Here is a 12,411-nt window from a genome sequence, read left to right as displayed (position 1 = left end):
CATACTAAGAGGTCATCGGTCCCTAGTTCCCGGTAAAATAATTACACAAGGGAAACAAGAAAAGAAAGGAGACGTACAGCACAATAACAGGAGAATGGAACAACCAGAAGAATGACAGAAGGACAACCAACACTACTATGGACAAAACAGGAAAAGAAACAGGTAGAAGGGATAAAACAAGAGAGCAGATGACTGTGTCTGGCTGACCGCGAGAATAAAAAGGAAAAGCCAGCCACTATGCGACATATTAAAACATCCAGCCTAAAAACATTGGAGTGGAGAACACAAAGGGACAAAGAACATGTGCGGAAACTTATACAGAACGATAAAACCCACCACACATATAAAACGTAAAACTAAATTAGCTGATGAGGCATTGTCAGCTAAACTTAAAGGCAACGAGTCTGGTAATGGAAGAGTCCGTCGCAGGGCAGCCAAAGGACAGCTCACCAAGATATGGGCCACAATCAGTCGGGTGCCGCACTAACACTGAGGTGGGTCATCAAGGCGCAGGAGGTAGCCATGTGCCACCCAAGCGTGGCCAATTCGGAGCCAACAGAGAACCACAGAGTCCCTGTGAGAGGCCCGCGTGGAGGTCTTCCACACATTCGTAGTCGCCGTAATGGCACACAGTTTGTTGTGCATACTGAGGTTATGCCATTTCACCTCGCAAAGCCGAAAAAACTTGGGGCGCAGTACTGAATGCAGGTCAGCTGCAGAGAAGTCGATCTCCATAAGTGGTTTTCATGTAGCCTGTCGACAAGTTTGTTGCCCGTGACCTCGACATGACCTGGGGTCCAGACAAACATCACTGAACGACTGGACCGTTCCCGGGCATAGATGGACTCCTGGATGGTTGCTACCAAAGGATGACAAGGGTAGCTCTGGTCAATAGCTTGTAAGCTGCTCAAGGTGTCGGTACACAGAAAAAATGACTCCCCAGGGCATGAACAGATGTGCTGAAAAGCACGAGATGTAGCCACCAGCTCGGGCAAGGAATGCTGTTCACTAAGTCTTCGAGCGTCAGTGTAAACCACTTCATGGCCTAGGTACATGTTAAGAATCAAGAGGAAGTGGCAGTGGAGAGCCACAGGATTAACTGAGTCCTTAGGGCCATGTGAAAGGTCCAGATGAAGCTGCGGCCTAGGTGTACACAATGGAGGTGTACGTGAATGGACCTCAAGTATAGGTGGTAAAGGCAAGGATTCCAGTTCGGAAAGAAGGGATTGGACACGAACTGCAATTGGAAGTCCTGACCTGGGCTGCCGATGCAGGAGGTGAACCGCCATAGGTGGGAAGAGGAGACATTAATTCGGATGTGCAGGAGAACTATGAACATGTGCAACATAACTGTCCAGCAGTTGTACATGCCTAACCTTCAATGGAGGTACACCGGCCTCCACCAGGATGCTGGTCACCGGACTCTTCCTAAAAGCTCCTGTCGCTAGGCAAACGCCACAGTGGTGCACTGGGTTGAGTAAACGCAACGCTGAGAGTGCCGCCGAACCATAAAACAGACTCCCATAGTCAAGGCCGATTGAACAAGGGCTCTGTAGAGCTGCAGTAGCGTAGAGTGATCTGCATCCCAGTTGGTGTTGCTCAGACAGCAGAGGGCACTGAGGTGCTGCCAGCACTTCCGCTTAAGCTCACGAAGGTAAAGAAGCCGAGTCAATCTGGCTTCGAAAACCAGTCCTAACAATCGATGTCTCCAATACAGTGAGTGGATCGTCATTAAGGTGAAGTTCTGGTTCCAGATGAACGGACAATGCCGACAGAAGTACATAACACACAACTTTGCAGCCGCAAACTGGAAGCTGTGGGCTAGGGCCCATGACTGTGCCTTGTAGATGGCTCCCTGCAGGTGCCGCTTAGCAACACCAGTACTGGTGGAGCAGTACGAAATGCAGAAGTTGTCTGCATACAGACAGGGTGAGACGGATGGCCCTGCAGCTGCTGCTAGACCATTAATGGCAACTAAAAGTAGAGATACAATCAATACAGAGCCCTGCGGGACACCATTCTCCTGGATATGGATGGAACTATGGGAGGCACCAACTTGGACAGAGAAAGTATGAAGTGACAGGAAATTCTGGATAAAAATCAGGAGCAGGCCTCAGAGACCCCAGCTGTACAATGTGGCAAGGATATGATGTTGCCAGGTCGTGTCATACGCTTTTCATAAATCAAAAAAGACGGCAACCAGGTGTTGGCGTCTGGAAAAGGCTGTTCAGATAGCTGATTCGAGGGACACAAGATCATCAGTGGTAGAGCGACCCGAGCGAAAACCACCCTGACATGGAGCCTCTTGCTTTTCAACCAGAAAACTGTTCTTGAGAAGAGCGTGAAGACAGTAATATGAATGTATGCATTTTTTCACAGTTTTATGTATATAAACTTATTTATATTGTAATAGATACACGAGGGTGGTTGAAAAGTTCTCGCAATCACCATGAGAGATCAGCGCTAGTGCGATGAGTTGTTCAGTTTATATTCATTGACCTGCTGCCAGTAAACACATGCCACATCAGTGCTCCTGGAAGAGCTGTGGTGTTGATGTGCCTCTGTTGTTGTTCCCGCATAGCGATTTGCGAAGATGGAAAAAAATTGAGCTTCAAGCAGTAATTAAGTACTTTTATAAAGAAAGGTATGAAAGCAAAGGACATTCATGCCAATTTCCAGAATACACTGGGGGACTCAGCTTCTTCATATTCAACTGTTGCCAAGAGGACAAATGAATTTAAATTTGGTTGGAAGAGCTTAGATGATGATCCATGCAGTGGCCAGCGAAGATGTGTCACTACTCCAGAAATCATTGCAAAAGTGCACAAAATGGTCATGGAAGATCACCAACTGAAAGAGCGTGAAATTGCTCATGCTTGTCAGACGTAATCTGAAAGGGTATATCACATTTTAACTGAAGAATTAGAAATGAAAAAAATATCTGCAAGATGGGTGCCGCAACTCTTGACAGTGGATTAAAAATGCATGAGAATGGACATATTGGAACAATGTTTGGCCTGTTTTAGGAGAAACGAACAAGATTTTTTCGCAGGAGAGCTTCTGTAAAGTTTGGAAGGTAGGAGATGAGGTACTGGCGGAAGTGAAGCTATGTGGAAAGGGCGTGAGTCGTGCTTGGGTAGCTCAGTTGGTAGAGCACTTGCCCGTGAAAGACAAAGGTCCCGAGTTCGAGTCTCGGTCCGGCACACAGTTTTAATCTGGCAGGAAGTTTCGTATCAGCGCACACTCCGCTGCAGAGTGAAAATCTCATTCTGGAAAAATTTTTGTGCTGGTTTGCGACTAAAGATGAAACTTGGGTGCACTACTTTACGCCAGAGACAAAACAGTCAAAGCAGTGGAAACATGCTGATTCTCCTCCACCAAAGAAAGCAAAGACAATTCCTTCGGCGGGAAAGGCCACAGAATCAGTGTTCTGGGATACGAAGGGGATTCTGTTTGTAGATTATCTCCCCACTGGGCAAACAATTACTGGAGAATTCTATGCTGACCTCCTGGACAAATTGCACCAAAAGATACGTGAAAAAAGGCCAGGTTTAGCAAGGAAGAAAGTCATCTTCCATCAAGACAATGCGTGCTGCACACATGTGCCGTCACCAAGCCAAAATTACACGAACTAAGGTACAAATTGTTGCCACACCTGCCTCATTCACCTGATATGGCTCCATCAGAACTTTTCAAACCACCCTCATAAATTCGTAATTATCACATAAATTCAGGTTGTTTCATCATCTCACAAAAATTTATCCCTGCAATATCAGTTTGTAAGTATGTACAAAAATCATGAAACGGACCAATAAAACAATCAATCAATTAATTAGCTACAGGTGGGTGGCTGCCTTTATCCTAGCTCTGTTAACTGTTCCAATCAGCAAAGAATCTGTCCTTGTATAGATATTGATAATTATTTATGGAGGAATAGGGTAAAGTAACTGTTACTAACTGAAAATTTTTGAACATTGTGTTTCTGCTCTTTTACGGACATAGGTATAAAAGCTTCAGTTTGTATTTATGGTTATTTTGGATGTATGAGATCTGCTGTTGTGCCATGGATAATGAACTTTATTGATCATATTCTTTATATTCAGAATCACAGTAACTGTAAATTGTTATTACTTACATGATAAACAATAGCCATAATGAATATGGTGATTGAGGGCAGATTTCCTCTCACCAAAATGACAAAACGATGAACGTGAACAAGCAAATACAATAGTAATAATTACTGTTACGCAACCAAACAGTCCCATTTCTTTGCAACAAAAGAATGTTTTATGATCCATCAAAAACAGACCTTTCACACCACAGCTTAAGTGATGAAGTGCCAATGTGAATAGCTTCTGTTTGAAAAAAAGTTCAATACATCAACAGTAATCATTTCTCTTTCCTCTGTCTGTCTACCAATTATTACTTTATTTTTAAGGTTACTGATGGCCTGCCTTCAGTATCAAAATTATAACATCCACAGACAAAAGAGTACACAGAAATAACGAGATTGACTGTAAGAACAGCTTGTTCAGGTGTCATCCCAGCTGTCTATTAAGGCTGAGTTTAGACCCTTGAGTAGTATACTTGATTCATTAGCAAATAATACAGTTTTTGAACCAGCATTTAAATCATTGTGGCACACACTTCATAGTTATTTCGTGGTTGTAAGGAGAAACACAACAAAGTGGTCAGAAACAGTCTGAAAACCTTGTGAGGGTATCGCAGGCCAAGTAGCACTGAGAAATAATTGTTACAAAAAAATATTCAATATGTTGCACAATTTGTGAATTAATTAGCACTGATGTTAGCCAATCAAGTCTTTGCATGCACGTGCAAATTCAAGTACTTGTATGGGCTAAAATAAAGTAATGCACAGACATCATAGGGTCCACGAGTTACCACTTGTTCAAATGCCCATTACCAGTTAAAATGTGCCTTTTTCAGAAGTGATAAATTTAAGGTAGGTGAGCAAAAGTTATGTTTGTTCAGCTTGAGGAAACCAAATGAAAAACAAGTCTGGCAACATTGTCTCTGGCAGGTTGCTTGAATTTGCACATGCGACGATCTGACTGGCAAACTTCAATGCTAAATAACTCGGAAACAGCGTAACATATAAAATTTTTTCTTAACAATTACTTCTCAGCACAGCCTCCCCTGCAAGACCCTTACAAGCTTTTCAGACTGTTTCTAGTCACTCTGTATATGCCGAGAGGCATAACTTATACATAAGCTTTCAGCCACAGCCTTTTCTGAAAAAAGAGAAACACACACCATTCACTCACCCAAGCAAGCACACCTCATGTGCACATGACCGCCAACTCTGCCAGGCTGCCCAAGCTGCTGGTGTTGGCAGTTGGGTGTGTGAGGTGTGCTTCCTTGTGCGAAGTGCAAGTGTTTCATAATTATCTGTCTGCAACTTAGTATGTTATCTTTGTGATAAGTTGCAGTCTACCTTTTCCTACATTGTTGATATTCCTACCTCGAGTTTCCATTATTTGAAGAAATACTTCAGTTGATCCACTAAAGGAGTACATAAAAAAATCAAAGAAATGAAAGGAATAGAGCAATATGTCACAAACACATTAAATCAATAGGAAGTGAAGGAAGACAATGCAAAACAGCCTCAGCTGAAGCATGGAAAAACTGAAAAGCAAAGGCTCATTAGGACACATGAAACATACAGAAAACTAAAGATAACTTCCAGAAAATTAAAAGCATAAGTGTCACTATCAAATGTGTAAAATAACTTCTATGTTAAATGTGAGAGAGATAGTGAATAGGTGGAAGACTATTACTTTGAGGACCTTTACAAAGGCTGATAACTTCCTGATAGTATGATAGAAGAACAACTGAGTGTTGATTTGGAATATTACAATGAAAGTTTGACAAACCTTCACAAAATCTGTGATCAAACAATGCAGAAGGCACAAGTAACATTTCTGCAGAATTTCTAAAAACACTGGGGAGAAATGATAAACAAGCCTGCATTCAGGTTACGTGTGTAGAATCTATGAGACAACAGACAATAAAATTTTTGGAAGAATATCATTCACAAGATCCAGAAAATAGCTCATACAGCCAAGTTGCTGATCAGTATAATGTACATAAAAATGGAAGAGAAAACTAGTGGTCTGTTAGATGATGTTCAGTTGGCTTTAGGGGAGATAGAGGCACCAACAGAAAGTTCTGACATTATACTTCATAATGGAGGCAAGAATTAAGTAAACTGAACTTTCTTATGATTTTACTGTCTAGATAAAGCACATGGCAATGGCAATGAATTGTGGTGCAATATGTTTGAATTCCTTAGTTAAGTAAGTATGCACTATAGGTAAGGATGGGTAATATACATAAGAACACAAAAGGGACAATAATAATGGGTCATTCCATGTCAAGTATCCTAGTTTAGAACATGTTCCCAGCACCACCATCTTCAATTTTGATGAAATTTATAGTCTGTACATGAGGGATCTGCATGAACTTCCGCAAAGATTCAGGTTCATCTGTAACTTGATTCAGGTACTAGAGCCATTTTTGTGAAGTGAGCTACTAGACCCATTTTTGTGAAGACCACTTTTTTGGAGACAGGAAAGTCATGAAGAAATCTTGAATGGCATGCCTTTGTTCTTAATCTAAGCCTCTTGCTTCTGGGCATAGTTGTTCAACTTTCTGAGCTCAACACATAAATGATGCAAGTAAAGTTCAGAAAGCAATGCTTTTGGCATAATCTCATTTCGAAGTGGGCAACAAATCATGTTGTGACAAATTTGCCTCATACTTTAACAAGGAATACATAGTGAAGAAAGGACACAATGGGCCTTGTCTTTTGCCAAACTATTGCCTGTCTGGCTGTTAGATATTTCGCAAATTAGGGTCTAGTTTGTGTGTTTAATTACTGTGCTACCATCCTGCAAATTTTCCAAAAAAATGTGAATATACCAAATTATACCCATGTTCAAAGTTATGTGTCTCAAAATGGACACATTCATTAACAACAGTCAATAAAGCACATTTCATTCTATTAGAAATTCTTATTTCCATTTTGGCGCCTCTCCGAGTAAAGTGAAAAATTGACATTTTATTGATTACGTATTCATTGTTTAAATTTTAATTGTGTTGTTTATTTGGTGATTAATAAAAATTTAAACAGGTTTATGATAAGTTCATTGCTACATTTAACTGTACTAAAAGCTACTACATAGTTCTTTTGTCAATACTAACTACACACTCATTAATTTTCTTTCTTTTCCTTCTTTAGGACTCGACATTTTTATGTATGTGTCTGAAGCTTATCAAGTCGTCATTCAAATGGAGAAATGAGATCCAAGTCAATGCATGCAGTTATAGAAATGCTGATTCCCCATGACATTTAATGACACACAGTGCCTTAAAAGGACTGAAAGTTTCATTAGATCAACAAGAACTGCTCACTTGATGCAGTGGTTTACATACAGCTGAAAATTCTCAGCTATGCTTCCATCATGCAGCTTTGGTCCTACAAAGTTTTGAATTTTTGCAAAGATCGTGCTACAACCCTTTTGGTATGAAAAACCAAACTGTATGAAAAAGTTTGCACTCAATCAACTTGGAAACATCTGACCAGCTAAAAAGGATAACATTGTCTGATATTAAACAAGTCCACAAACTGTGCCTATACTATAGAAAAGAATTTGATACAATGAAATATTCACAAATGGAAGTTACACCTCAATCGGATGAAGGTGATGAGATTAATGTTTCTCACCATTTGAATGCAAGCTCAACAGCTGTTGGAATATCACCATTAAAATTTTAACAAATTGGTGCAAGGAATACAAAGGGCTATGCAAAGAGAAAAATGTATCAAGTTGAAGGTGCAATTATTATGATAATTGCAGCAGTTGTAGAATTTGATCCCAGTGAACTGGAGCAACCATGTGTAAGCAAGCAATACTTCACTTGTTAGATTGCAGCCAGCTGACTCAAGAATTGAAAGTAAAATTACATATATCTAATCATAATGAGAAAATTCACATTCTGACCTTAGCTCCCTAAGACAGTCTATCAAAAATACTATGGAAGACTTTTGGGTCCCAGAAAGAATGGTAAGAAAGGCTAGAAAATTAAAAGCTGAACAGGAAATACTAGAACAGAGCAAAGGTAAACGTGGGAAAAAGCTTTCTGAAACTGTGAAGGCAAGAGTCACAGAGAATTTTAATGATGAAGGATTTGTCCAGGTAAAAAGGACTGTACTACTTCCAGAATGAGATTTTCACTCTGCAGCGGAGTGTGCGCCGATATGAAACTTCCTGGCAGATTAAAACTGTGTGCCCGACCGAGACTCGAACTCGGGACCTTTGCCTTTCGTGGGCAAGCGCTCTACCATATGAGCTACCGAAGCACGACTCACGCCTGGTACTCACAGCTTTACTTCAGCCAGTATCGACTGTACTACTGTTCAAATAGGTGGAGAAAAGGTTCAAAAACAAAAGTACCTGTTTCTGAGCAACTTAAAAAAGAAAGATTTGTTGCTTACTGCAATAAAATGTACTGGAAATTGGATTTTCCAAATTTTGTGAATCAAGGCCAACATGGTGTGTGACTTTACGTGCAGCTGATTCACATCCAGTTTGCGTCGGCACAATACATTAAGAGTGTGAAACTAGTTTTGGCACACAGTCCAATAAAAGATGATTACAAAGTTTTACTGAGCAAAACTGACTGTAATTTTGGAAAGACGGATTGCATGCTTCATCGCTGTGAAGCATGTCAAATAACAGAAGCTCTAAAGGAATATTTAGTAAGTGTTTTTAAATAGACTGATCCTGAGGATCCAATTCAGTTCAAACAATGGATTCACACTGACAGAGGTACACTTGAAACCAGAGAAACAGCAGCTGAAGGATTCATTGGAGAATTAGTTACAAAACTTTTGGCCCTTTCTACTCACTACAGCATTGAAAAGCATCAGAGTAAGCATTTGCAATTGACTAAAGAAGATCTCAAACTAGGAGAATTGATTACATTAATGGATTTTGCTGAGAATAATTCTTTAGTTGTCCAAGATGTAGTTCAAGGATTTCACTGGAAAATACCCAAGATATGTTACATCCATTTTACTACAATGATAATGAATAACTAAAAAGCATCAGCTGCTGTGTAATCAGTGATTATCTCCGACATCGTACAGATGCAGTGCATGTGTTTTTAACTGACTTGATCAAACCCCTGAAGTGCGCTTTCACAGAAATTAAGCATATTAATTATTTTAGTGACGGTCCTGCTGTCCAGTATGAAAATTTCAAGAACTTCCTAAATCTTTTCCATCATCAGAAGGATTTGGCACTACTGTAGAATGGAATTCTTTGGAAGTAGCCACGGGAAATCACTATGTGATGGAATTGGGGACACAGTTAAGCATTTAGCACCAAGAGGTAGCCTCCAGCGTTCAGTCGAAAACCAATCTTAACACCAACTGATCTGTTTGAATATTGCAAAGCAAATATGCACAGCATTGAATTTATTTATAGCAAAAAATAAATAACTGAAGATGCAAAAACTGATCAAGAAAAGCATTTTGAGGACAGATGTACAGTTTCTGGTATAAGAGAGCATCACCATTTTGTGCCAATTAGTGAAAAGTGACTTCAGATACATAGAGTACCTGATGATACATTGCCCTTTATAGCAAATGTTGACCGAAATGCTTAAGTTACTTCTAAACATGTTGCTTGTACTTATGATGGAAATACCAAGTATCTGTGAAGTTTCATATAAAGAAAAAGAAGCCTTGATTAGTTTCATGCATCCTCATCCTCATGGAGCTGCTCAATCATTTTATTGGCCTGCTAGAAGAAAAACACGCTGGATTCCAGAAGAACAGATACCTGCAGCCATTCCAATTCCAGCTGCATCAATGATGGAGCAGCAATACATTTCACTGGAAGAAAAGTTGTAGATACAAGCAACAAATTTAACAATGGAAAATCAAAGATTGAATGAAACAATATAATGAAAAGGATAGTTGCTACTCACCATGTAGCGGGGATGCTGAGTCGCAGAAAGGCACAACAAAATGACTGTCGGAAAGTTAGTTTTTGGCCAACAAGGCCTCTGTCAAAAATAGACAGAACACACACACACACACACACACACACACACACACATACACACACACTCACTCAACATAAGAAAGGCTATTCCTATGTATGTACATCCAGAACAACATTGTATGGAAATGAATCATGTATGGTGGGAAACCCAGGTAAGATGAGAATCAAAACATCTGAGACCTGGTGTTAAAGAAGGATGTTGAAAATTAATTGGTCTTATTAGATAAAGATAGTGGTGGTTCTCAACAGAAACACAAAAGAAAGACATATGCGGAAAATACTTACTATAACAAAGGATAGCATAGCATGATATGAGTTCTTACACAAAGCCTTCAATACTGTTTCCTCCAACTCTCAACCTAACTGTCATCTTTCAACCTAACCAAGGCCCTGAACTACACAACAGATCAGTCTGTCATCACAACCTACATTTAAAAAAAATAATGTAGTCGCTAAAAAATGTTGTCAGTGTTCTGTTCTACTCCTGTTTGTGGATGTATGACCAAATGTGCCACATGATAATGTCATGTGATGAAACAGACTCCCAGTATCATCATATTCAGCTGACTCCAGTGTTGTGTCCATGTGCTACTCTGAGATGAAGAGAATGGTGCAGGAGAGGAAACCTTCAAATCAGTTTGGAAAAAAAAGAGGGGGAAGGGAATGGGGAGAAGCACTAGCAGAAATCTTTTCAAAAATAAAATTACGAAATCCCCAAAATCAGAAAGAAATAAGAAACCAAACACTCAGACTGCTCAGAAATAATAAACTGAACGGTATAAAGCAAGTAGCATAGGAATATGCTCCAGATGATTTCTTATTTTCCAAAACTTTTTTCATTTTCAACAGGATGATGGCAGCCCTCCTCCTCTTGTCTTAGCAACAAACACACTCTACGATGAAATATTACCTCTAGGCCAAACAATGTATGAAAGAGCGAGTCTGTTTATTGACAGTATTTAGTATGTGGGTCATTCCCACTCAGCCACCTCCAAATTTAATGAAATTTAGTGCGGAGGTTCTATACAGTCTTTAGTGGCTACATACCGAAATTTCAGTTCAGTATCTTCAGTGGTTGAATTCTTAAGGGATTTTAAAGAGAGGCTACTCACCTACGCATCAACTTTTCATGCTGAATCACATCATGGTGAAAATTTGGGATTTAGCCATACCTAAATATAGATACAAGCCTCTACAGTGGCTAAAAAAATTGTCGCACAATTCTGAAAGCCATAGTTTGATCGACCACTGCTACTTTTCATATGATTCAATCATGCCAGAACTTCAGATAGCTATTCCTACCAATGAAGTCTATATATCAATCAAATTTAACTAGCACTGGATGCCCAGGTGAAAAGATATGCAACTGCAAAGTTGGCCAAAATTTTCTAATTGCAAATTTTAGGGTATTTTTGGGGGGCAATATCTCAACTGAGTCTTCTTCAATCCTCTTTTTCTTGCTACAGCTGGAAAAAGCATGCTTTAAGCTTTCAAAGAAATACTGTTTAATTTCTGGATCTTCCAGCTTGACGAGTAAGAATACATTTCACAAGTTATTTTAGTACTTCGAGAAGATTGAAAAGTCAAATATTTTGCTCATTAAGTCCCATAATTAATTTTTTTGAGTGTATAACTCAGTTTCAAAGATTAATTTAACACATGACATAAAAACAAGTAACATAAAAAAACAGCAAATTTGCAGAACAAAAATACTAAAGAGTCAGTTCAATTTTTGGTTAAGCACTTCTACAATTTTGTCAATGACAGATTGTGGACAGCTGTATTGTCTTCCTGGTGATGATATGTTGCTCAGGAATCCAGCAGGTATCTTTAGCAGTCGGCCAGTGGAAGGAACGAGCAGGATCACGTGTGTGCGCATAAAGCTGATGGGGACGTCTTGTTGTTCATGTGAAATCTCACATTTCCAACCCACCAAAAATTGCCATACATACAAGTAACTTACTGTCCTGGTTGTAAACTTGGAATTGAGACTGCTGGAATTTCTTCATCTGTTTCGAAGGCATTAACTGTGAATGTTGTAGCATCACTGTAAATTCTGCTTACTCTGAGATGATTACAATTAATTGATTTTCTCTTGTTCCAGATACTGTATGTCCCATGGTAAACCTTGTTTCTTGATCTGGGTGGATTTTTTTCAATTTCTTCTTTTGATACATAAAAAAGATTTACTATCATCGCAAAATTTGAATAAATCATATGGAGTCAATATTTGGTTACTTAAGACCCCCTGCAGAGTAGTACAGGCTGCGTGTCCTTTTTCTGTTCCCCCAATATCATCACACGGCAATTTACTGTG

The 12,411-nt window shown here is 39.6% G+C and overlaps 1 protein-coding gene across 1 annotated transcript in view; it reads right to left on the bottom strand.

Annotated features, from left to right (window-relative positions):
• Positions 1-12,411, bottom strand: part of LOC126412734 (ribosome production factor 2 homolog) — a 42,786-nt gene that overhangs the window by 23,242 nt on the left and 7,133 nt on the right. The gene's annotated exons all lie outside the window — the stretch shown is intronic.

Source organism: Schistocerca serialis, chromosome 7 (genome assembly GCF_023864345.2).
Source record: "Schistocerca serialis cubense isolate TAMUIC-IGC-003099 chromosome 7, iqSchSeri2.2, whole genome shotgun sequence".
NCBI lineage: Eukaryota > Metazoa > Arthropoda > Insecta > Orthoptera > Acrididae > Schistocerca > Schistocerca serialis.
The sequence above is the reverse complement of the archived record's forward strand: the minus strand, read 5'-3'. Positions and strand labels throughout refer to the sequence as shown.